General features: G+C 44.3%; 1 protein-coding gene and 1 long non-coding RNA gene across 4 annotated transcripts in view; one reads left to right on the top strand and one right to left on the bottom strand.

The window, feature by feature from the left end:
* Positions 1–589: 589 nt before the first annotated feature.
* On the bottom strand, positions 590–2,555 carry LOC107969990 (uncharacterized). Its single transcript, XR_001712191.3, has 2 exons — positions 2,468–2,555; positions 590–813 (listed from the first exon to the last, which is right to left on the bottom strand). It is a non-coding gene; the product is annotated as an uncharacterized LOC107969990 (long non-coding RNA).
* The window catches only part of KIF3B (kinesin family member 3B), a 56,931-nt gene continuing 32,160 nt past the window's right edge, over positions 2,455–27,225 (top strand). Inside the window, exon 1 of one of the 3 annotated variants that reach the window (XM_063803301.1) lies at positions 2,455–2,926. The gene's annotated coding sequence lies outside the window, so the exon portion shown is untranslated. The remainder of the gene's footprint in view (positions 2,927–27,225) is intronic. The other 2 variants (XM_016937661.4, XR_010154368.1) reach the window with 2 other exon arrangements.

The raw sequence follows: 27,225 nt of genomic DNA on the forward strand, positions 1-27,225 counted from the left end.
CTAACACAAGTGAGGAAAAGCCTCACTGAGGGGAGTCATCATCAAATACAACATTATGGATAAAGATGATAGCCTAAAAGTTTTCAAAGATTAAAAATAAAAAAAGAACAAGACACATATAAAGCAACAGGATTAAGAATGGCATTAGATGTCTTAAATCTGGATACTAGAAACAATAATGCAATGTTTTAAAAATTCTGAGAGAAATAATTTTCAGCCTAGATTTCTTTTTTTTTTGAGATGGAGGCTCCCTCTGTCGCTCAGGCTGGAGTGCAGTGGTGCAATCTTGGCTTACTGCAACCTCTGTCTCCTGGGTTCAAGTGATTATCCTGCCTCAGCCTCCCTGAGTAGCTGGGACAACAGGCATGTGCCACCATGCCCAGCTAATTTTTTTTTTGTATTTTTAGTAGAGACAAGGTTTCAGCATGTTGGCCAGGCTGGTCTCAAACACTTGACCTCAGGTGATCTGCCTGCCTCGACCTCCCAAAGTGCTGGGATTACAGGCATAAGACATGGTGCCTGGACTTCAGCCTAGATTTCTATACCCTGCTAAACTATTAATCAAGTGTGAAAACAGTATAAATGCATATTTAGACATACAAGGACTAAATATATTTGCTTCTTTGCAACCTTTCTCAGGAATCTACAGAAAGATGTGCTGCACAGAGATGACAGAGTAAATCCACAATCCAGAAGTTTGAGACACAAGGTCCAGGGCACAGGGAACCCCAACCAGGTGTAGGATGTAGGAAAGTTCAGTATGACAGCTGTGCAGTAGGCCTGGAGAGCACTGGTCCAGATCAGAGCTGAAGCCTTCAGGAGAAAAAAACAAAAGAGAACTCATGAACTTTTTTTTTTTTTTTAAGTTGTTGTTGTTTCTGTGAGATGGAGTTTTGCTCTTGTCACCCAAGCTAGAGTGCAATAGGGTTCTTTCGGGTCACTGCAACCTCCACCTCCTAGGTTCAAGCAATTCTCCTGCCTCAGCCTCCAAAGTAGTGGGGATTACAGGTGCCTGCCACCACTCCTGGCTGATTTTTGTATTTTTAGTAGAGACGTGGTTTCTCCATGTTGGCCAGGCTGGCCTTGAACTCCTGACCTCAGGGTGATCTGCCTGCCTCAGCCTCCCAAAGTGCTGGGATTACGGGCATGAGACACCATGCCTAGCCGAATTGTTATGTTACACATCTGGAAAAATCACTGCTGATTATTTTGTCTAATTTATTAACCACATAGGAAAAAATTAACAATATCTGCAAAGAAAGCTAATGAAAGTGGGGAAAAAATGAGGCAATTATTAGCTTCAGGAAATACCAAAAGAGGCTGGGTGCAGTCTCTTTTGGTATTTCCTTTATTATTTTATTTGAAAATAAACTTCTTCACTGTAGAGAAAGTGTAAATCAAATTATGTGGGAGTTTTAATGGGCCAGGCCTGAGAATAGCACACATCACATTTAATTGGCCAGAACTTGGTCTGAACTGTAAGGAAGGCTGGGAAATACTGTCTAGTTGTGGGTCCAGGAGCAGGAAGAAATAACGTTTTTGAGAGGAAGTAGCAATATCTGCCACAACAGGCAAAAAGTAGTTGTGGGCAGATGAAGAAGACCATCTCAGGTATTCATTTATTCAAGGAGCAACACATATTTGTTGAGCAACTACTATTGACTAAGCTTGGTTCCAGGCATGGTGGATACAAGAGTGAACAAATAAAAGACTGCTCTTATGCAGTTTCTATTTAGTGGGGAACAGCAGGTGTAAGTTCCATGGGGGTTGGAACCTGCCCTTCTAGGCCAGTGTGGTTGGAATAGAGTTTTAACGGATTTTGCAGGAAGTAATAAGGACTTCATATTTGATTCTAAGAGCAATGAGACTCCATTAAATCGAGTATTAATCAGAAAGTGGCATGATCTGTTTTATTGATTTATTTATTTATTTTAATCTTTATATTTGAGACGGAGTTTCGCTGTTGTCGCCCAGGCTGGAGTGCAGTGGTGCCATCTCTCTCACTGCAACCTCTGCCTCCCGGGTTCAAGCGATTCTCCTGCCTCAGCCTCCCGAGTAGCTGGGACTACAGGCATGCGCCACCACGCCCGGCTAATTTTTTGTATGTTTATTAGAGACGGGGTTTCGCCATGTTGGCCAGGCTGGTCTCGAACTCCTGACCTCAGGTGATTCACCTGCCTCAGCCTCCCAAAGTGCTGGGATTACAGGCGGGAGCCACCGCACCTGGCCGCATGATCTGTTTTAAATAATTACTCTGGCCACCTTATGGAAAATGGATTGTTCGGACAGAGCTGGACAAAAGAACGGAAACAGACCAGATATTTCAGGCAGGCTAGAGATGAGCGTGGCCTGGCCTTGCCTTGGGCGGTTGTGACTGACTGGATTGGGTGAAGGACAGGAAAGCTACAACAAGGGTGCCTATAGGTGTTCGTATTGAGTCACTGGGGGCACCCTAAATGGGAGTTACCTCAGTAGCAGTTTGAGACACCAGTCAGATAATGGATGTGAAAGCTTTTAGAAAGGTTGAACGGCGGCTGAAATCGCGTGTGTTCCATTTACAGATGGGAAACTGAGGCACGAGATACCAGAGGATGGAGTCAGGCCACGTTGTGCGCCACTCTCCCCGCTTAGGTGGGTGAGGAGACCGAGGTGTGTTGGGCCCCCGCTAAACACCAGCACCGACCTGAGCCCCGCCCAGACCCCTCCAGCCGGCTTTCCCTGTCCTCTGCTCGTGTCCCAATAAAGTTATTGAAATTGACACCGGTTGCTAAGGAAGTGGGTCGCCGAGCCAGGTTGCTAAGGAAGTGAGCGGCCACTGTCTCTCCCCATCCGGGGCAGCGGGGAATGGCTGAGCCAGGGGTTCGCCGCCCCCGCCGCCGCCGCCGCCGCCGCCGCCGTCGCCGCCCGCTTTCGGCTCGGGCCGCAGGTGAGTCGGAGGGGCCGGGCGCCCACCGAGCAGGGCTAATCCTGTGGCCGCCTGGGGTTTTCCCTGCGACCTGCGCCCGCGCCTCTGCCTGGCTTTGCTGTCCCGCGAGCCGGAGCATCCTCTGCCCTGCCTCCTAGGCATCCTTTGGTAGTCCGGACGGCCTTGCCCCTCCTTCCCCTGGCAGGGTCGCGGCCCGACCCCCAGACACGGCCACCTTGGGTCGCAGCCCACCTGGGGGCCCTGGGGCGGTGGTCAGGGCCCCAGTTTGGGAGGAGGGCGGGGAAGCGAGAGCCTGGGGTCCGAACCTCGGCGCTGTGCTGGGCTTGCTGTGTGACCTTGGGCAAGTCTTTTCACCTCCCTGGCCTTAGTTGACCTGTTTATTCAATGGGGTCCTAACACTTGCTGCTCAGAGTGGTTAAGGTAATGAGAAGTGTATGTGAAAGTGCCCTAAATGGGGAGAGGGAGAATTCTTAGGGCACCCTAGCATGGGAGACCAAGAGGGCAGTTTGAAGTCTGAGTGAGTTAGAGACGTGGCATTTCCACTTAGTAACTGTGTGGCCCTGGGCAAGTTAATTTCTCTGAGTCTTCTTTTCCTTATCTGTGAAATGAGGTAATAGACTACTGTGGAAATCAGTGAGACTGGGTATGTCAAGTAGCTTGGCACATAGTGAGTGCTCAACCAGCTATTATGAGGCGTCCAGGGTAGGAGGGCAAGACTTCCAGGAGGAGATGACTTTGGGACAGGTAAGGTGTAGGTGTGTAGAGTGCCAGCTCATATGGGTAGTCCTACTGCAATGCCAACCCCCAACCCCGGTTTTACTTCTCCATTCTGCTCAGAGCAAGGGAGGTACTTCTACAAGTAGTCCTGGGAAACTCTTTGAGGTCAACCCCTTGTAGATAGCTGGGGTCATGGTCTCATTTTCTACCTGGGCTTCGTTGACCCTTCCAGAAGAAAAAAGGCATCTTTGTGTCCTTTGGGAAGTGCTTAAAGCAGTAATAACTATTTACAAGCATATGATTAAGAAGCACTTTACCAGGCATATTATTTCATTTAATCTTTACGTAGACTTTGCCAGGTGCCTGGTGATGTCATCCTCATTTTGCCGATGAGGAAACTGAGGTTCAGAAAAGTAAAGGGAAGGACCTGCTTAAGAATCCTTTTTTTTTTTTTTTTTTTTTTTTTGAGACAGAGTCTTAGTCTGTTGCCCAGGCTGGAGTGCAGTGGCGCGATCTCAGCTCACTGCAACCTCCGCCTTGTGTGTTCAAGCGATTCTCCTGCCTCAGCCTCCCGAGTAGCTGGGACTACAGATGTTCACCACCTCGTCCACTAATTTTTGTAGTTTTAGTAGAGACAAGGTTTCACCATGTTGGCCTGGCTGGTCTCGAACTCCTGGCCTCAAGTGATATACCTGCCTCGGCCTCCCAAAGTGCTGGGATTACATGCGTGAGCCACCACACCCAGTCATTGCCTAAGAATCTTGTATCTATTAAGTGATGGAAGTGGACGTGTTTCTAGGTAAATCCTGTATTTTATCCCCCATTCACTGTTGCCTCTGATTTTGCAACAGTTGCTATTATAAGGCCACAGGGGTATTCTTTTGTTACTTTTAACTGGCTAGAAGTTAAAAGGCAAGGAAACAAGATCTCAGGTAAAGCTTTATTTAAATAGATACCACCCGAAGTGAGGATCTCAGAAAATAGTTGGAATCTTTTTTTTTTTTTTTTTGAGACGGAGTTTTGCTGTTGTTGCCCAGGCTGGAGTGCAATGGCGCCATCTCAGCTCACTGCAACCTCCGCCTCCCTGGTTCAAGCAGTTCTCCTGCCTCAGCCTCCCAAGTAGCTGGGATTACAGTCATGTGCCACCATGCCCGGCTAATTTTGTATTTTTAGTAGAGATGGGGTTTCTCCATGTTGGTCAGGCTGGTCTCAAACTCCCGACCTCAGGTGATCGCCTGCCTTGGCCTCCCAAAGGACTGGGATTACAGGCATGAGCCACTGTGCCCAGCCTGAGAGCTGGAATCTTTAAAAGAGGGCTTCTCTGACCCTCATTCCCTCCTCGTTAAAATGAGGGGACTAGGCTAGATTATACTGAAGGCCCTTTCAGTGCTGTTATGCAGTTGTGGTTAAAAGCTTGCAATCAGACTACCTGGACTAAAATCTTGGCTCTGCCACTTCCAAGCTGTGTGCTACTGAGCAAAGAGGTGCTACTTTACCTCTGAAATGATGCTCAGTACCTCTGAAATGATGAGAGGACTTTTTGGTAAGGGGCTCTGTGAGGAAGAATTATTCGTAGTTCATTTTGAACCCCTTGGTGGTATAGTTTCCTCATCTGTAAAATGGGGATAGTAATAGGCCTTATTACCTGTGGCCTTATTATCATGTATGGCTGTTCTGAGGATTTATTTGAACTTAATATATGTGAAGTGCCCAGCATATTTGGTAAACATTAGCTATCGTTATTTGGGTTTAACGTGGTGCTTGTGCTGTATTTTCCGTGTATGGTTGGTGAAAGAATAAATTAAAGTGTGTGATAATACCAGGTCCGTCAACCATAATGTCATTGCAAGCATGAAACAGTAGCCATCATGGCATTATATAAATGTTGATATTTTTATACAGTTGCCCCAGGAACCTGTAATCCTGTGCCACAATGGGTTGCAAAGAAAGGTAAAGCTGTCCAGGCATGGTGGCTCACGGCTGTAATCCCAGCACTTTGGGAGGCCAAGACGGGCAGATCACGAGGTCAGGAGATCGAGACCATCCTGGCTAGCACAGTGAAACCCCATCTCTACTAAAAGAAAAAAAAAAAAATTAGCTGGGCATGGTGGCGGGCGCCTGTAGTCCCAGCTACTCGGGAGGCTGAAGCAGGAGAATGGCGTGAACCGGGGAGGTGGAACTTGCAATGAGCCAAGATTGCGCCACTGCACTCCAGCCTGGGCGACAGAGCAAGACTCCGTCTCAAAAAAAAAAAAAAAGAAAGAAAGAAAGATGAAAGCTGATGGTAGGACATTAGGTTTAGTAGCTCAACACCCAATTCAGTAAATATTTGCTAAATCCCCTTATGGTAGGCACATGGAGGATGTGGAGGTCAATCCCATCTCCATATCCTTCGAGGAACTCAGAGCTTAATTTGCAAATTACTGCATTTGACATCTTTAAATGAATTCATATCTTATGTTTGCCTTGGCTGCAGAGTGAAGCCACTGATTCTAATCTGTTTTGTTGTGTCCCTAGACTTCTGTTAGGTGCCTGGATTAGAAACCTCAGATTGCTTCCTAAGCCTTTTCATCCATTAATTCGCAAGTCCCTGAGAAAGACCCCCTCTTATGTAACAGACAGTAACAATACTTGACAATAACAATAAGGTGCCTAATGGCGTACAAAAATGCTTACACTTGCTTACACATGCTTTTACTCATTTAATCTTATCTGTGTCCCTTCAAGGAAGGTAAGGTGCAGATTAGGATCTCTGTTTTATAGTCGAGGAATCTGAAGGGAAGCCAAGAAGCCATGATGCTATTGAGTGGCCCATTCACGTTGAAATCCAGTCTTCTGTCTTCAAATTCAGTGTACTTACCACTATCCTGCCCGGATTGTATTTATTCAGTATTTCCTGAGCACCTAGAATGTGTCAGTTCTGTTTTAGCCTGGAGATATCATGGTAGAAAGGTACAGAGTCCCTTGCTCTCATGCAGCTTATATTCTACTGGCAGCAAACAGAAAAATACAGCAGTAAATGAACAAGGGAATTTGGATGAGGAATAAGTGCTGGGGTGAAGTCCCATCTCTATTAAAAATACAAAACTTAGCTGGGTCTGGTGGCACGTGCCTGTAGTCCCAGCTATTCAGGAGGCTGAGGCACAAGAATTGCTTGAACCTGGGAAGCAGAGGCTGCAGTAAGCCGAGGTTGCGCCATTGCACTCCAGCCTGGGCAACAGAGCGAGACTCCGTCTCAAAAAGAAAAAAAACCCAACAAACTAAAAGAAAAAGAAAAGGCCTTGCTAGGGTGGTGACGTTTTTGCTGAGATTTGCTCCCAGGGACGGGCCAGCCATTTGAAGACATGTCAGAAGGAAGAGCAAGGGTAAAGGCTGTGAGGTGGCAACAAGCTTGGTAAGTTCCAGAAACTGCAAGAAGGCTTACAATGGCTGGGACAGGTGAGTCAAAGGCAGAGTGGGGAGGTGGGTGGATGTAGGGGATGGAAGTGGTAGGGAGCGCTCAGATCATACAGGACCTTGTCTGCTAGAGTAATGAGTTGGGATTTTGTTCTAAAAGCTGTGGAAATCATTGGAGGTTCTGGAGAAGGGACGTGGCATGATCTATTTTTGTTTTTTAAAAAAATCACTCTGGCCTCTTTGTGGCAGTGAATTTTAGAGGGCATAGGAGTGGCAGCCAGGAGGCTAGTTAAGAGGTTAGGTGAGAGAAGATAGTGGCTTTCTAGGTTGGTGGCAGTGGAGATGGTAAGAGGACGGATTGGGGATGTGTTTCGGAGGTAGAACCAGCAGGATGGCGGGATGAGGGTGAGAGAATAAGGATGACTCCTGGGTTTTTGGCCTGAGCAATTAAGTAGATGTTAGAGATGCCATCTGCCTCTGAAATGATGAAAGGACTTTTTGGTAAGGGGCCCTATGAGGAAGAATTATTCATAGTTTATTTTGAACCCTGTAGAGGAGAGGCACAAAGTATAAGCATCATACTTTATAGTCTGTGGGGAGGAAATCCCAGATTATGCTGGCAGAAGCTAGCCAGGTGCAACTGATTGAAGCCTGACGTTCCTACTGTGAACCAAAAAAAAAAAAAAAAAGTCCTGCTTTTCTACAGTCTGGCTCTTTGCCAGCCTGTGGAGCGGCAGGTGTGGGCTTTGCCAGGGCAGTACCCATCTGTCTTTCTGTCTTGTGCTGTTGGCATTGCAGTGTTGACTCGGGATCTTGGCTGAGGGAGCCTGGCCAGCTCTGGAAGAGGGAGCGGAATCACTAGTGAAGTTCACTTGGTGTGCCAAATGGCCACATTCTCCCTGCCAAAGTGGTTCTTTCCTGGTCACCAAATGACAGTTCTGAAGTTTCAGAGCTTTTGACTTCAGAATCCCTGGAAAACCTATTGTACTCTACCAGAATTCCTAGAGGATTCTTGAATCTCTTCTGAGCAAGGGAATTCGAGCTTCATTGTTATGTATTCCAGTAACTGTACTTGTAAATCTGGGCATTACAGGGTTGTACATTCAACATTGTGAATAGTAAAACTAATAGTCTTATCACTGCCACTTGTTTATTTAATTAAATTTAATAAATTTATTCATTTTGGAGACAGGGACTCCCTCTGTCACCCAGGTTGGAATGCAGTGGTGTGATCATGGCTCCCCCACAGCCTTGAACTCCTGGGCTCAAGTGATCCTTCTACCTCAGTCTCTTGAGTGGCTGGGACCGCAGGCATGTACCGTCGTGCCTGGCTAATTTAAAAAAAAATGTTTTGGGGACGGGTGTGGTGGCTTATGCCTGTAATCCCAGCACTTTGGGAGGCTGAGGCGGGCAGATCACGAGGTCAGGAGTTTGAGACCAGCCTGACCAACATGGTGAAACCCCTTCTCTACTAAGAATACAAAAATTAGCTGGGCGTGGTGGTGCGCACCTGTAATCCCAGCTACTCAGGAGGCTGAGGCAGGAGAATCGCTTGAACCCGGGAGGTGGTGGTTGCAGTGAGCTGAGATCGCACCACTGCACTCCAGCCTGGGCGACAGAGTGAGACTCTGTCTCAAAAAAAAAAAAAAATTCTGTAGATGGCTAGGCATGGTGACTCACACCTGTAATATCAGCACTTTGGGAGGCTGAGGCACGTGGATCACCTGAGATCAGGAGTTTGAGACCAGCCTGGCCAACATGGGGAAACCCCATCTCTACTGAAAATACAAAAATTAGTCGGGTGTGGTGGTGCATGCTTGTAGTCCCAGCTACTTCGGAGGCTGAGGTGGGAGAATCGCTTGAACCTAGGAAGCGGAGGTTGCAGTGAGCTGAGATTGTACCACTTCACTCCAGCCTGGGTGACAGAGTGAGACTCCATCTCAAAAAAAAGAAATTTGTAGAGACGGGTCTTACTGTATTGTCCAGGCATCTTGGCCACAAGTGATCCACTCACCTTGGCCTCTCAAAGTGCTGGGATTACAGGCATGAGCCGCTAATTTTTTTAGAAAACTTGGTCTCACTCTGTTGCCCAGGCTGGAGTGCAGTGGTGCAGTCATAGCTCATTGTAACCTCCAACTCCTGGGCTCAAGCGATCCTCCCACGTCAGCCATCCAAGTAGCTGAGACTACAGGTGCATGCCACTACACCCAGCTAATTAAAAAAAAAAATTTTGTTTTTAATTTTTATTTTTTGTAGAGATGGGGTCTTGCTATGTTACAGGCTAGTCTCAAACTCCTGGCTTCAAGCAATCTTCCTGCCTCAGCCTCCCAAAGTGCTAGGATTACAGGCATGAGCCACAGCACCTGGCCACCACTGCTATTTGTATAACTTTGCAGTTTAGAACGCTCTTTCCTGTGCATTCTCATTTACTAATTGTCAATCAGTTGAGATCATCTGGACTACATATTATCCCTGGTTTACAAATGAAGACATTGTGGTGTGGAGAGGTCACTTGTTTTTGTCAGTAATATTGAGCATTTTCTAGGTGCTGAGTTAGGGAGATCCTTGCTGCTCAAAGTGTGTTCTCTGTGACAGACGTACCATGTCCCCAGGACCTTGTCAGAAATGCAGAATCTAGGCTGGGTGCAGTGGCTCACGCTTGTAATCCCAGCACTTTGGGAGGTCAAGGCAGGAGGATCACTGGAGGCCAGGAGTCCGAGACCAACCTGGGCAAAACAGTGAGACCTCATCTGTATTTTTAAAAACAGAAGAAGAAGAAAACAACAACAATAACAAGGCCCAGATCTAATAAATCAGAGCCTGCCTTTTACCAAGATCCCGGATGTTTCCTGTGCACATTAAAAGTTTGAGATGCTCTCACCTAGGTAATCAGTAGCAAAACTAAGACTTACCAATGATAATGACAATGAAAATAATAGTCGTAGCTAAGATACATTAGCCAAGCACTGTTGTAAGCACTTTACACATGTTGTTTCATTTAGATTTAGACCTCACACCAATCCTGTAACACAGATTTCCAGAAGAGGAAAGTAGAGGCTCAGAAAAGTTCAGTAACTTCCTGACATCTGCTGACTCCAAGTCTATTGCTCTTTCTACCATTCATTCGCGTGTTCATCTGTTTTTCAGGTGGGCAGTGACCACATCTTAGCTGTCTTGTCAAAGGCCTTTCTCTTCCATACCTGCATAACTAATTTTAAATGATGACCAAAAAAAAAAACAAAAAAAAAAAACAGTGACTTCAAAGAATGTTTGAGAAAATCAAGGGAAAAACTTCTGAGCTAGATGGGTGTCAGTTACTTGACTGATGAGGCCGCAAACAGATATCTCATTTGGTCAGATAAGCTACCTCTCACACTTCTTAGTGATCTAACTTCAGGGTCCGAACAGCTGAAGCAGGTAGGAACTGTGAGCTTGTATTCTGAGTCATTTAGCTCTAAGCTGTTTCTTGATTCTGGTGATAAATATCTACACTGGGTGAGAAGATAGTGGATAAAGTCCCATATAACACCCGCCAACTAATTGTTAAAACATTCCATCTCACTGTGCCTCAGTTTTCTCTCTTTGCCCTGTGGGCTCATTATTTTCCTTTCAACACCTCCTGTCTTTCTAGACTCTCAGAAAGATTTATTGGTCAAGGACTATGCCATTATAGGAAATTTTGACCTGAAAGGATGGTGGGAACTGGGTAAAGGCAGGATTCTATCAATTCTGCTACTTGCTGTGTGACTTGGAGCAAGTGACTCAACCTCCCTAGGCCTCTGTCTTGCACATACATATATATATGTAAAATAAAGATATAGGACAGTTCTTCCCAAAGCCCTTCCAGCCCTGCCCACAAGACTGAACCTTGAGTTGGGTGATATTTTGTTCTTTCTTGGTGACTTCATACTGAGCTTTCTCCCAGACCTTTCGGGTGTGGCTTTTAGAGCGTATTTCTTGGCAGTCAGCATTACAATCAGCTCATCTTATCAGCATCACACATCTGCACAGCAGCTTGGGATGTTCATGTTTAAGGTTCAGTTAATCATGGTGACACATTGTGTCTTCTCACTTTGTCACACTGATTGCGGACATTGAGCTCTTCACACAGGAAGATCTATCTTTAGCATGCTGATTTATTTAACTCATAATTTGCATTAGAGAGGGAACCAGTGATAATCATGGTGGGTGTGGCTTTTATTTTTAAAGTTTTTGGCAAGACATTTGCAGCACTTGCATTTTGTCATGCTCGAATATAGTCTATAAATGGAAATGGGTTCAAGTGAAATAGAAATTGCCATAGATTATTGGGAGCTTGGGACTTAACCACTCTGGAGTCCTTCATATCACCTTCAGCAGTGCTTTCAGGAAGGGCTTGCTTGGCCTTTTGTGTGTGACATAAATTAAACAGAAACTAAAAGCTCATAGCACAATCTCTAGCAGCTTAGCAGACTACAGTAATCATTACTTTGTAACACATTTCAGAACATAAGCAAAAAATCTAGCTGGCAAATCATAAAAGATTCCATCTAGGTAAGATAAAATATCAGTTCAAGTTACCTAAAGATAACCACAAGAAGATAGTCCTTGGTGGAAGTAGTTACTGGTTTTGCAAGATCTGCAATAATAAGTTAGACTCTGGCCTAAGAAATATATGTAATGTTTTTCCTTATTCTTCAGTTGTCAGCCTTTTAAAAATATATAATTTTTTCCGATTATAAAAATAATAAACTTCCATTGAGTAAAAAAATGAGGAAAATACTGAACAGATTAAATAAGGCTGACTTTAAGATCCACCACTGAGAAATAACTACTGTTAACATTTTACTGTCCATATACAAATGTATTCCTAAATACATTTTATCTCATAGGCTTGCAGTTCTCACCTGTTTCCTCCATTGTTGTTATTTAGGCCATTTTCAACGTTTAAACATTATGAGTAATGCTTCAGAGAACATCTTAATGATGATTATTTTGTGTAAACCTTTGTCTGCACTGCTGATGATTTCTTTAAACTAGGTCCTTTAATGTTAAAAATTTTAAATTACAAAGGCAACCCCCCTTAAATAATGTTTTTAACATGGCAGTGTTAACCTAAAGCTGAAAAGACAGACAGAATTACAATTTGGTTGGGGAATTTACCCATGGTGATGGTATCCTAACTCAGGTTTTAGCTTACTTGACTACTTGCAAGTATATTTTTAGAAAGTTGTATTCAAAGCATATTTCCCATTTTCTATTTGGAAATGTTCGCTTAACATTATTTCATAACCATTTTTCCATATTTTTGTACTTATTTATTTCAATTTTTGTTTCATTTTATTTTTGTAGAAACAGGGTCTCACTATGTTGCTCAGGCTGGTCTCAAACTCCTAGGCTCAAGCGATCCTCCTGCCTTGGCCTCCCAAAGTGCTCAGATTACAAGTGTGAGCCACCAGGGCCAATCTATTTTATTTGTTTATTTTTGAGATAGGGTGTCGCTCCGTTGCCCAGGCTGGAATACTGTGGCATGATCATAGCTCACCGTAACCTCCAGCTCCTGGGCTCAAGTGGTCCTTCCACCTCAGCTTCCTAAGCAGCCAGGGCCACAGGTGCGTGCCACCACTTGTGGCTAATTTTTAAATTTTTCATGGAGGCAGGATCTCACTATGTTGCTCAGGCTGGTCTCAACTCCTGGCCTCAAGCGATGCTCCTGACTCAGCCTCCCAAAGTGCTGAGACTACAAGTGTGAGCCACTACCCCTTGCTGTGTTTTTGTGTTTAGTAGTTATTACTACATGTTAGTAGTTTAGTAGTAACTACTACACTTTCCCTGGCATTGAGCATTGAAGTTGTTTCCACCTTTTTATAATCACATATAATGTGTTATACAGAATATCTCCTTCTCTCTCAGCCTCTTAAGAGAACAATTCTAAATAAGTGGTTTGTGAAAAGTTTAAACTTTAAAAAATTCTAACTGAGAACTGTCCATTTCCCTTCTTAGGATCCTCTAAAAGTATCTTTTTTTTTTTTTTTTTTTTTTTTTTCAGAGGAGTCTCACTCTGTCGCCTAGGCTGTAGTGCAGTGGTGCAGTGTCAGCTCACTGCAACCTCCGCCTCCTGGGTTCAAGTGATTCTCCTGCCTCAGCCTCCTGAGTAGCTGGGATTACAGGTGCACACCACCACACCCAGCTGATTTTGGTATTTTTAGTAGAGATAGGGTTTCACCATGTTGGTCAGGCTGGTCTTGAACCCCTGACCTTGAGATCTGCCCATCTCGGCCTCCCAAAGTGCTGGGATTACAGGCGTGAGCCACCGTGCCTGGCCTAAAAGTATCTTTAAAAAACAGATTTAGCTGGATGTGGTGGCTCATTCCTGTAATCCCAGCGCTTTGGGAGGCCTAAGTGGGAAGATTGCTTGAGGCCAGAAGTTTGAGACCAGCCTGGGCAGCATTGTGAGACCCCATCTATACAAAACATATGAAAATTTACCCGGGTGCAGTGGCTTGCACCTGTACTCCCAACTACTCGGGAAGCTGAGGCAAGTTCAAGCCCAGGAGTTCAAGGCTACAGTGAGCCATGATTGCGCTACTGCATTCCAGCCTGGGTGACACAGTGAATGAGATCCTGTCTCCAAACAAACAAAAAACCAACTTTATTTAGATATATTTTACATATCATGAAGTGTTTTTTTGATGTAATAGTTTTTCTCACCTTCTTTTTTGTCTTCTCTTGATCCATTTTTCTTTCTGATGAAGAATTCCCTGTGAGTAGGACCCAGAACATAGGCCTTTGTCATTTCAACCCTTCATTCTCTGAATAGGCTGTTTATTGGCAACATTAACTGGAAACATTTTATGTACAGCATTGGAGTCTCACTCTGTCGCCTCAGCTCACTGCAACCTCCGCCTCCTGGGTTCAAGTGATGTGCACTGTATGAACTGTGAGAGCAAGCATATCATTATAACATTGGACAATGAGCCAAGACAGTTCTGATGGACTTTTGAAGAGGGATTTTTCAAAAAGCATTTAACTCATCATATTAATAAAATAAATCCTATGATTTATGGGAAATTCTGTTGGATCAACTTTGGAAACTGTTTACTATAAAGGTAGCATGCGTAGGCATGAATCTTGATAAGACAAGATTCTGATCCGGGGGTCTGAGTGGGTCCTTATATTCTGCAGAGCTGAACCAGGTGGAATAGGAGGAGAGTTTGGGTAACAGTCAAACACAACATCCTAAATTATGTTGAATGTAGTGGTGAGAGCTATTCCCTTTAAAACTCTCTCTTGGTTCTTCTGACTGTGTCAAGAAGAATACTGTATTTGTTTGGTACTAGTCTGGTTTTTTTTTTTTTTTTTTGAAATGGAGTCTCAGTCACCCAGGCTGGAGTGCAGTGGCACGATCTCAGCTCACTGCAACCTCTGCCTCCTGGGTTCAAGCAGTTCTCTGCCTCAGCCTCCTGAGTAGCTGGGATTACAGGTGCCTGCCACCATGCCCGGCTAATTTTTGTATTTTTAGTAAAGACGGGGTTTCACCGTCTTAGCCATGCTGGTCTTGAACACCTGACCTTGTGATCCACCTGCCTTGGCCTCCCAAAGGGCTGGGACTACAGGCGGGAGCCACCACGCTCGGCCACTAGTCTATTTCTTAACACTTGTTAAGCTCCCTTTCAAACCAATGGCGATCAAGCTTCAGGCCTCAGATAAGCTACAGTATTTAGCTAGAATTTAGTAACATTGTTGTCTGTTCTTATATTTATTTTCACAGTTACTTTCTATTTATAACAAGTGATACTGATTTTCCATTCATGGTGGTTATATAAAGTTTCTTTTTAAAATAAACTTTGTGTTAAGCAAAGTAGATTTAAAGAAAAAATGTTAAGTAAATAATAGTACAGGTGATGATAGACATGGCGAAAATTGTCCAGAAACAATCGGATTATTGACATTTAGGACATGCTGGTGTGGAAGAAAGGCCATGGACTTTGGAGCCAGATGGACCTGGTTTCAGCTTGCTTTGCCACTTATTAACTCAGTGTGCCATGTTACTTCCCTGTCTAAGTCTCTGGTTTTTTTCTTCTGCAAATTGGGTCAGGGCAGAGTTACCACTTGTGGGCCAGACGCTTGCTGCCTGTCTTCTTCTAGTCCTTACACGGCCCCAAGCAGCAGGTGTTAGTGATATTCCCGTTTTACAGATGAGGAAATCAGCTCCGAGGGGTAAGAAACTTTCACAGAGCCTCAGAACTACGAATGATAGGCTGGGCACAGTGGCTCCCAGCACTTTAGGAGGCCGAGGCAGGTAGAACACCTGAGGTCAGGAATTCGAGACCAGCCTGGCCAACATAGTGAAACCCACGCTCTACTAAAAATACAAAAGTTAGCCATGCGTGGTGGCAGGCGCCTGTAATCCCAGCTGCTTGGGAAGCTGAGGCAGGAGAATCCCTTGAACCTGGGAGGTGGAAGTTGCAGTGAGCCGAGATCACGCCACTACACTGCAGCCTGGGTGACAGCAAGACTCCATCTCAAAAACAAACAAACAAAACTAGGAATGATAGAGCTGGGTTTCAGTCCCAGGTGTGTCTGAATCTCTTTTTGGCTATTGAGGCTACCTCTGCCTGTTAAATACAGGTTTTGCTATGGCCCTCTGCCCATAGCATTATTCACAATAGCCAAGAGGTAGAAGCAGCCCAAATGTCCGTTAACAGATAAATGGATAAAGAATATGTGGTACAGGCCAGGCGCGATGGCTCACGCCTGTAATCCCAGCACTTTGGGAGGCCAAGGCGGAAGGATTGCTCGAACCCAGGAGTTCCAGACCAGCCTGGGCAATATAGTGAGACCTTGTTTCTATAACAAATAATAATAATAATAAATTAGCTGAGTATGGTGGCACGTACCTGTAGTCTCAGCTACTCAAAAGGCTGAGGTGGGAGGATTGCTTGAGCCTAGGAGTTCAAGGATGCAGTGAGCTGTGATTGCACCACTGCACTCCAGCCTGGGTGTCAGCAAGACTGTGTCTCAAAAAAAAAAAAGAAAGAAAATATATATAGTGCATACATGGAATGGAATATTATTCAGCCTTAAAAAAGAAGGAAGTTCTGACACATGCTTTAGTATTGATGAACCTTGAGGGCATTGTGCTGAGTGAAATAAGCCAGTCACAAAAGGACAAATACTGTTATGATTCCACTTATCCGAGGTAGCTAGAGTAGACAAAATCATGGAAACATGGTTACCAGGGGCTAAGGAGAGGGGGAAATGAGGAATTGTTCAGTGGTTATAAAGTTTCAGCTTTGCAAGATGAAAAAGTTCTAGAAATGTGTTATACAACAATGTGAATATAGTTAACACTACTGAACTAATACACTTAAAATGATTAAGAGGGTAAATTTTATATTATGTGGGGTTTTTTACTGTAATTTTAAAAACATTTTAAATGATAAGCCATTGGTTAGAGGGTGATTTTTTTTTCATTTGGAAAATCCCAATTATGCATAAAACTAGAATAATGTAATGAATCATGAACCCATTACCCACCTCCAGCAGTTCTCAGCACTTGGCAATCCTATTTTACCTATAACCTTTCGTGCACCCCACCCCTGAAAAAGATCCCAGACGGCATATAACTTTATCTGAAAATATTCTTGTTTATCTCTAGAGGATAAGAACTTTCTTTTTAAAATAATAACATTTTTTTACACGTAAAAATAATTTCTTACATTGTCTCATATCCAGTGTTCCAATTTCCTTGACTGTCTTATACATTTTTTTTTTTTTGAGACAGAGTCTCGCTCTGTCACCCGGGCTGGAGTGCAGTGGTGTGATCTAGGCCCACTGCAATCTCTGCCTCCCGGGTTCAAGCAATTCTCCTGCCTCAGCCTCCCAAGTAGCTGGGATTACAGACATGCATGCACCACACCCAACTAATTTTTATATTTTTAGTAGAGACAGAGTTTCACCATGTTAGCTAGGCTGGGCTTGAACTCCTGACCTCGAGTGATGCGCCCTCCTTGGCCTCCCAAAGTGCTGGGATTACAGGTGTGAGCCACCGCGCCTCGCCTCATTTTTTTTTTTCTTGAGACAGGGTCTCACTGTATCACCCAGGCTTGAGTGCAGTGGTGCAGTCAGAGCTCACTGCTGCCTCAAACTCCTAGGCAGCTCAAGCAAACTCCTGGGCTCAAGTGATCCTCCCAACTTAGCCTCCTGAGTAGCTGGGGCCACAGGCATATACCACCACACCCGGCTAAGTTTTAAAAATTTTTTTGTAGAGACAGGATCTTGCCATCTTGTCCAAGCTGGTCTTGAACTCCTAGGCTCAAGTGATCCTCCCATCTCGGCCTCCCAAAGTGCTGGGATTATGGGTGGTGAACCACCTAGCTTGGTCCTTGTACATTTCTTAACAGTTGGTTTGTTTGAATCAAGATCAAAAAAGGAGCTGGACGTAGTGGCTCACCATGGTGGCTGGTATTACATGATGGACCTGTAATACCAGCAGTTTGGGAGGCCTAAGTGGGAGAATCACATGAAGCCAAGAGTTTGAGACCAGCCTGTGCAACAAAGCAAGACCCCCCCCCCCAACATCTACAAACAATTTTAAAAATTAGTCCAGGCATGGTGGCTCATGCCTGTAATCCTAGCACTTTGGGAGGCTGAGGCGGGTGGATCACTTGAGGTCAGGTGTTTGAGACCAGCCTGGCCAACACGGTGAAACGTCGTCTCTACTAAAAATAGAAAAAAAAAAAAAAGAAAAGTCGGGTCCAGTGGCGCACGCCTGTAGTCCCAGCTACTCTGGAGGCTGAGGTGGGACGATTGCTTGAGCGAGGAGTTCGAGGCTGCAGTAAGCTGAGATTCTGCCACTGCACTCCAGCCTGGGCAACAGAGCAAGATCTTGGCTCTTGAAAAACAACAGAATGTGAAGACCTTGACTCTTAAAAAACAATAGAATGTGTACAACAGTCCTACCTCTGGGAGTGGATCCTACCAACTACTCCCACTTACCCTAAAGGTATATATGTTCAGTATAGCCACTGCAGTACTGTTTGCAGTAGCAAATGACCAGAGACAATCAGAAGGTCCCTCAATAAGGGACTGACTGATCAAAGACATTTTTTGGCTGGGCGCAGTGGCTCATGACTGTAATCCCAGCACTTTGGGAGGCCAAGGCAGGCGGAACACCTGAGGTCAGGAGTTCAAGACCAGCCTGGCCAATGTGGCAAAACCCCGTCTCTACAAAAAATAAAAAATTAGTTGGATGTGGTGGGGTGTGCTTATAGTCCCAGGTACTTGGGAGTCTGAGGTGGGAAGATTGCTTGACCCCAGGAGGTCAACGTTGCAGTGAGCTGTGATTGTGCCACTGCACTCCAGCCTGGGCAACTGAGACTCTGTCTCAAAATAAATGAGTGAATGAATGAATGAATGAAAGGAAGTAAGACAGAAAAGAAAGGAAAAAGAAGCAGCTAAGCATGGTGTCTGATGCCTGTAATCCCATACTTTGGGAGGCTGAGAGACGGAAGGATCACTTGAGCCAGGAGTTTGAGACCAGCCTGGGGACCAGCCTGGGCAACATAGTGAGACATTTGTCTCTACAAAAAATAAAAACAAAATTAGGTTTGGTGGCATGTACCTGTAGTCCCAGCTACTGAGGAGGTTGAGGTGGGAAGACTACCTGAGCCCAGGAGGTTTAGGCTGTGGTGAGCCAACATCATGCCACTGCACTCCAGCCTGGAGTGCAGAGCAAGAGTCTGTCTCAAAAAAACAAACAAAGAAAACAACACAAAATGAGTTGGGTGGGGGAGAAGGAGTTCTCCAAGATTTATATAGGAAGAAGTACAGTGGTATATAGTATACTGCTACTTGAGTTAAAAAGGTTTAAAAACAAAAGATGAAGATGAAGGAGCAATGCAGATATGTTAGGAAGATTTACATGTTCACTGTATACCCTGTACAGCTTGAATTGCTTTAATCTTTGCATAGACATACACATGTATATATGCATATATATCAGGTGTTTTAAAAATATATGGGTTTATATATGGGTTTTAAAATAAGACAAATCTGGTTTTGAATCCTGACTCTTCCACTTAATTGTTGTGTAACCTTGGGCAAATTAATTTCCCTGAGTCTCTGATCCTTATTCTTTAAATGAGGCTAATGCCTGCCTTCCTCCCAAGGTGATTTTGAGGATTAAAAGAGGACTCACATTAAGCTCTTGGTATACTGTGAGTTGTGACTATTGAATACAATAAAACCCAAGAACTGCATTGATTCTGAATAGTAGGTGTTCAACAGACTTGAATATATTTTTGAATGTATTTTATGTTTTACAATTGAATGCCAAAAAGAGTTTCTTTTCTTCTTTCCCTACCTAAATAAATGCTTTGTTTGCCTCTTTGTGTCATCAAATGACAGAGAGTACATGGCGCCAGTTTGAATTCAGGGCAGGCATTTATTGTCCTTGTTACTTGACTGTGACGTTTTTAGGTTTCTTTCCGGAGAACTAGCGTGTCTTCTTCAGACATTTAAGCTGAAATCAAAGTTCTGGACTTTTCTCCAAAGAAAACATTGCTTTATTGCTTCCCCCACCTTAATTATAAAAATCAAAATACATGCACCCATCAAAAAATACAAAGAAAGCAAAAAAATAACCTGCAGGCGTACCACCCTAGAGGTCAATATTACCTGCATTTCATGAGTATTTATTAGTACTTTTCAATGTTGAAAGCTAAGCATTTAACATTCATTAGTTTAATCCTCAGAACAGTTCTTTAAGGGAGATATTGCTATTAACCATACTTGGTGGAAGAAGAAACTGTGACTTAGTTTCTTGAGATTTTATAGCTAGTAAATGGCAGAGCAGAAATTCAAAGCCAGACCTGCTGAACACCTTAGCTCATGCTTTTAACAATGTCTTTACTCTGTGTTCCCCAAATCTGCATCTGCACGTGTGCCTGTACACATAAACATTAACTGTATCATAGTAATTCTGTTTAGTAGCCTTTTTCTTCACTCAGCAATATGTCTTGAATATTGCCCATATCTAAATACCTAGAGGTTTGTTGCCATTTTTAATGACTTCATAGTTTCCCATTGTAGAGATGTGCCATAATCTAACCACTCCCTTATTGATGAGCATTTAAGTGCTTAGAGGTGGTGATGTGACAAACACAAATGTGTATTACATCGTTGCACATGTATTTAGTTACTCAATTATGTCCTTAAAATAATTCCAAGAAATGGAATTGCTGTTTCAAGGGAGTATTCACATTTAGAGTTTTGGTACTGATTGCCTGACTGCCCTCAAGTATGTTGTGCCAATTTGAGTTGCTGTGGCTCTTATATGTTCTTTCTGTAAGGGACATTTTGAAACTTTTTAGACAGTTCACGCAACTGTTTGGCTTACAAAAAAGGTGACGCGCCCCCCCCCCTTTTTTTTTCTTTTGTGACAGAATCTCGCTCTGTCGCCCAGGCTGGAGTGCAGTGGTGCGATCTCAGCTCACTGCAAGCTCCGCCTCCCGGGTTCACACCATTCTCCTGCCTCAGCCTCCTGAATAGCTGGGACTACAGGCGCCTGCCACCATGCCCAGCTAATTTTTTTGTATTTTTAGTAGAGATGGGGTTTCACCATGTTAGCCAGGATGGTCTTGATCTCCTGAGCTCGTGATCCACCCGCCTCGGCCTCCCGAAGTGCTGGGATTACAGGTGTGAGCCACCACGCCTGGCTGACCTTATGTTTGCAAATAATGCCTGTAATAACAACAGAATATATTTCATTACTTTCTTATTTGACATCTGTGCTCTAAATGCTTTTTAGAGCCGACACTGCATGACTTGCTACATTTACGTTAGAAAGTTAAAAATTCTAGTGCTGTGGACCTAATAGAAACTGTTTTACAAAGCTTCATCATAAATTTAGGATAAGTAGGTCCCAAATTTAGGTCCCCTAGTAGGTCCCCTCATTTATCAATTAAAACATTTTTATTATCTTTTTTTTTTTTTTTTTTTTTTAAATTGAGACAGAATCTTGCACTGTCGCCTGGGCTGGAGTGCAGTGGCATGATCTCAGCTCACTGCAACCTCTGCCTCCCGGGTTTGAGTGATTCTTCTGTCTCAGCCTCCCAAGTAGCTGAGACTACAACTGCCTGCCACCACGCCCGGCTAAGTTTTGTGCTTGTAGTAGAGACGGGGTTTCACCATGTTGGCCAGGATGGTCTCGATCTATTGACCTTGTGATCCACCCGCCTCGGCCTCCCAAAGTGCTGAGATTACAGGTGTGAGCCACCACACCCGGCCCATTTTTATTGTCTTATATTCATGGTGGTCAGCACAAATGGATAGATAAAATGGGAAAAATGAGTAACCCCTGTATATTTGTTTAATTTCACAAAACCTTTCCATCTCTCTTTCCCCTTGATTTTATTTTATTTTATGACTAAGTAATATATTTACATGATTCAAAACTCAAGAGGTATTAAAGGGTAAACACACTTTGGGAGGCTGAGGTGGGCAGATCACCTGAGGCCGGGAGTTCAAGAACAGCCTGGCCATGGCGAAACCCTGTCTCTACTAAAAATACAAAAATTAGCTCGGCGTGATGGTGGGTGCCTGCCATCCCAGCTACTCGGGAGGCTGAGGCACAAGAATCGCTTGAATGGGAGGCAGAGGTTGCAGTGAGCCGAGATTGCACCACAGCACTCCAGCCTGGGTGACAGAGTGAAACTCGGTCTGAAGAAAAAAAAAGGGTGTATAATGAAAAGTTTCTCTTCTACTTTTGGCCCTCATCCACCTAGCTCTTTTAGGGAAAGCCAGTGTTGTTATCTGGCAATTGTTACATGGTTCTTGTGAATTCTTTCAGATATATTTTATGCACATATAAGCAAATGTAGAACCATTTTCTCAATATGTATAAAATGTCTTTTTAAAAGTTCTGCAGGACAGTGGTGTTATTTTTCAACCCAAGATGGATAATCTTGTTTTAAGAAGTGTGTAACTCCCTTTGTGAAACTGGCCAACATAGGAACCAGAGACCTAGAATTGGACTTGCTTTCATGGTGTGGTTCAGGGATTGCAAACACGGAGTCCTGATACTTCAGAAACAATTAGAAATAATTGTAAAAAGGAGTAGTGTTGATGGTGATGAGGTGGATACAGAGTAAAAACAGCTGCTTCCCCCGAGAGAAGCCTGTCCAGGGAATTGGTTTAGGCTGCTTAGCAGGGAGTCGCTTTTACTCCTTGCTCGAGTGTTGCAGTGCTTTTCTGATGGCTCATGTGATCTTTGGCTTGGGCTGCATTTCAGATACTCTGAGTATTTGAACCCTGGGCCAGGCAGTTGGCAGGTGGTTGCCTGATCTGATCTTACAGGACATTGCTTTGGAATGCATTGATTTGAGGTGCGTTAGTATGCACTCTGTGTGCCCACAGGTTGCACCTCCTTGCAGGGTTGTTCCTGGGGAATTGCCAGACCTCTATTTTTTCCCATTTGGAGATACCACATACTCATTAAAGAGAATTTGGAAAATACAGAAATGTTGAAAGAGCAGGGGAAATCACCTATACTATTACCCAAGGTTGACCACTATTGATGTTTTTACGTGTGTCTTTATTTTTATATAATTGTGATTGCATGCAGTGATTCAATTTTGTAAACTGCTTTTTCATTTATGATAAGCATTTTCCATGTCATTACAGAGCCTCGGCAAATGGCGTTTAAAAAGAGGGGCTAGTATGTCGGGCCTTTCTTAATCAAATCATACATATATGAATTTGGTCATAGACAGAGATGTCTACAAGAGCCAGCCAGGAAGTATAAATGAGCAAAGCATGCTAGATATGAAACAGGAGATAGTGGGGTTGGGGAAGATTCCTATTGCTTCCACTTGGGGTTCAGATCAAGGGCTGTCAGATATTCCCATGTTTCCAGAGAAGTGGATTTTTTTTTTAATATGAAATTGTTAGGCCGGGTGCTGTGGCTCACGCCTATAATCCCAGCACTTTGGGAGGCTGAGGCGGGCAGATCACCTGAGGTCAAGAGTTTGAGACCAGCCTGACCAACATGGAGAAACCCCATCTCTACTTAAAAAAATACAAAATTAGCCGGGCAAGGTGGCGCATCCCTGCAATCCCAGCTACTTGGGAGGCTAAGCGGGGAGATTGAACCTGGGAGGTGGAGGTTGCAGTGAGCCAAGATCATGTTGTTGCACTCCAGCCTGGACAAGAGTGAAACTCCGTCTCAAAAAAAAAAAAAAAATTGTTGTTTTTTTGAATTAAAAAAAAAAAATTCAGGCCTGGTGCAATGTCACACCAGTAATCCCAGCACTTTGGAAGTCCAGGGTGGGTGGGTCACTTGAGGCTGGGAGTTCGAGACCAGCCTGGCCAACATGGCAAAAACCCAGCTCTACAAACAGATACAACAATTAATTGTGCATGGCGGCCTGAGCCTGTAATCCCAGCTACTCAGGAGGCTGAGGCGGAAAATCGCCAGGGAGGCGGAGGTTGCAGTGAGCTGTGATTGCGCCACTGCACTCCAGCCTGGGTGACAGAGTGAGACTCTATCTCAAAAAACAAACAAAACAAAAATTCAGAGAATAATATAAGAGATAGAATCAGCAAAGTAAGGGAAATGTTATAAAGCTTGAAACCTTCCTCTGTTTTTGTTTTTTAAGAGAAAGGATAAAGTATTACAGATAAAGTTGAAATATCCTTCCCATCTCTACTCCCATTATTCATACTTCCCATTGCCCAGTTTGGGCAGCCACTGTCATAAATTGTTACATATCCTTCTATCTCCCCTCCCCTCCCCTCCCCTCTCTTCCCCTTCCCTTCTTCAGAGACAGGGTCTCACTCTGGAGTGCAGTGGTACAATCGTGACTCACTGTAACCTCCACCTCCTGGGCTCAAGTGATCCTTCCACCTTTTTGGAGTAGCTGTAGGTAGTAGGCCACCACACTGGGCTAATTTTCATTTCTTGTAGAAATAGGGTCTTGCTCTGTTGCCCTGGATGGTCTCAAACTTCTGAACTCAAGTGATCATCCTCCTACCTCAGCCTACCAAAGTGCTGCAGTTACAGAGGTGTGAGCCACTGCACCCATCCTATCCCACTTTTTAGTACTTATACATACATAAATGCAAATCCATGAGCACCGTATTTTTTTGTAAATTCCTAATCGTAACTGTCACTCTGCAGCTTTGTTTCTCACTCAGCCTATTTATTTATCCATGTTAAATCTGTAACCCTAATTCAGAGATTGGCAAACACTTTCTGTAAAAGGCCAGATAGTAAATATTTTAGTATTGTAGTCCATATTGTCTCTATTGCAACTACTCAACTCTATTCACCTCTATAGTTAATGCAGCAGTAGATAATATGTAAACTAAGGATTATTGCTGTTCTAATATAACTTTGTTTACAAAACCAGGCTCTGGGCCAGATTTGTATCCTGGACTGTAATTTGCTGACCTCTGCTCTAATTTATTACTTATAACTTGTAACTACTGAATGGTGTGTGTGTGTGTGTGTATATATATATATATATATATATATATATTTTTTTTTTTTTTTTTTTTTTTGAGACAGAGTCTCGCTCTATCACCCAGGCTGGGGCACAGTGGCGCAATCTCAGCTCGCTTGCAACCTCTGACTCTTGGGTTCAAGTGATTCTCGTGCCTCAGCTTCCTAAGTAGCTGGGATTACAGCGCATCGCAGCATGCCCTGCTAATTTTTGTATTTTTTAGTAGAGAGAGGGTTTCGCCATGTTGGCCAGGGTGGTTTCAAACTCCTGACCTCAGATGATCCTCCGGCCTCAGCCTCCCAAAGTGCTGGGATTATAGGCGTGAGCCACCACACCCAGCCATATTGTCTATAATATGAATATATCATATTTTATTATTCATTTCCCCTATAAATGGATGTCTAGGTTGTTTCTAGATTTTTTTTGTTTGTTTTTTGGGACAGGGTCTTCCTCTGTGACTCAGGCTGGAGTGCAGTGGTGTGATCATGACTTGCTGCAGTCTTAACCTCCTGGGCTTAAGCAATCCTCCTGCCTCAGCCTCCCAAGTACTGGGACTATAGGCATGTGTCATCACGCCTGGCTAATTTTTAAAGATGGGGTCTCCTTCTGTTCCCAGGCTGGTCTCCAACTCCTGAACTAAGGCAATCCTCCTGCCTTGTCCTCCCAAAGTACTGGGGTTATAGGTGAGAGCCGCCACACTGGCCTGTTTTGTTTTGTTTTGTTTTGTTTACAGATAGTGTCTCCCTCTGTCACCCAGGTTGGAGTGCAGTAGGGCTATTATGGCTCACTACAACCTCCAACTCCTGGACTCAAGGTATCCTACTGCCTCAGCCTCCCAAGAAGCTGGGACTACAGGTATATTCTACCACACCCAGCTATATTTTTTAAATGTAAATTTTTTTTTTGAGACAGAGTCTCTCTCTGTCGCCCGGGCTGGAGTGCAGTGGTGCGATCTCCACTCACTGCAAGCTCCGCCTCCCAGGTTCACACCATTCTCCTGCCTCAGCCTCCCGAGTAGCTGGGACTGCAGTCGCCCACCACCACGCCCCCAATTTTTTCTGTATTTTTTAAGTAGAGACAGGATTTCACCGTGTTAGCCACAATGGTCTCCATCTCCTGTCCTTGTGATCTGCCCACCTCGGCCTCCCAAAGTGCTGGGATTACAGGCGTGAGCCGCCGCACCTGCTGATTTTTAAAAATTTTTTTGTAGAGATGGTCTCACTATGTTCCCCAGGCTGGTCTTGAACTCCTGGCCACAAAGAGTTCTCCCACCTCGGCCTCGCAGAGTGCTAGGATTACAGGTGTGAGCCACTGCACCCAGCCTGTTTCTAGTTTTTCTACTGTGATAACTATGCTGCAGGAAGCAATCTTGTCCATGTTTTCTTGTGCACATATGCAAAGCTTTTTGCTAGGATATACATAGATAGAGAAGTGGAATTGCTGAGGATTTTGTTGTTGTTGTTGTTTATTTTTACTTTTGGAAACAGGGCAAGACCTAGCACCAGGCTGGAGTGCAGTGGTGCAATCATGGCTCACTGTAGCCTTGACTTGGGCTTACGTGATCCTCTCGCCTCAATCTCTCGACTAGCTAGGACCACAGGCAAGCGGCACCATGCCCTGCTAATTTTTAAATTTTTGGTGGAGATGGAGGTCTCCCTATGTTGCCCACGCTTCATGGTCTTTTTTTTTTTTTTTTTTTTTTGAGACAGAGTCTCACTGTCACCCAGGCTGGAATGCAGTGGTGCAATCTCGGCTCACTGCAGCCTCCACCTCCTGGATTCAAGCAATTCTCCTGCCTCAGCCTCCCAAGTACCTGGGACTACAGGCACATGCCACCACACCCAGCTAATTTTGGTATTTTTAGTAGAGACGAGGTCTCAAACTCCTGACCTCAGGTGATACGCCCGCCTCGGCCTCCCAAAGTGCTGGGATTACAGGTGTGAGTCACTGTGCCCAGCCCATGTTTTATTTATTTATTTATTTATTTTTGAGACGTAGTTCTGCTCTTGTCAACTAGGCTGGAGTGTAATGGCGCGATCTCAGCTCACTGCAGACCCTGCCTCTGGGTTCAAGCAATTCTCCTGCCTCAGCCTCCTGAGTAGCTGGGATTACAGGCGCCCGCCACTATGCCCAGCTAATTTTTGTATTTTTAGTAAAGACGGGGTCTCACCGTGTTGGACAGGCTAGTCTTGAATTCCTGACCTCAGGTGATCCACCTGCCTCAGCCTCCCAAAGTGCTGAGATTACAGATGTGAGCCACCACGCCAGGCCCATGTTGTTTTAAATACCAGGTGGGCCAAATGAAATGTTTCAGATAGAATGTAACCAGTTTGTGACCTCTCTCTTAGGCTTTCCATAGGAAGCCAGTAGTTACTGAGAATCCAATTCATACCTAGTTCTGGACTTTGAGGTGAGACTCTATGACAGCTAGCAAGGTGAGGATGCATGAATCTAAACACAAAAGAGTTGGAGAACAGTCTGGAAGAGTGTGACTGCCGTGACAAATGTGCATCTGATTTCCTCAGCAGATAAAAGAGTTGAGGTTGGGGAATTACTCAATTTTTCATGTTCAATAACCATTCAAACAGTGGGTGTTAACATTGAATGACAAGTTCTAGCAGAAAAGGTCTTCAGGATGAAGGCGATGAGCTGCTGATCTGTGCTTCCTTCTTTCCTGGCAATTCTGTGAGTTTCTTTAAA

Source organism: Pan troglodytes, chromosome 21 (genome assembly GCF_028858775.2).
Source record: "Pan troglodytes isolate AG18354 chromosome 21, NHGRI_mPanTro3-v2.0_pri, whole genome shotgun sequence".
Classification (NCBI taxonomy): Eukaryota; Metazoa; Chordata; class Mammalia; order Primates; family Hominidae; genus Pan; species Pan troglodytes.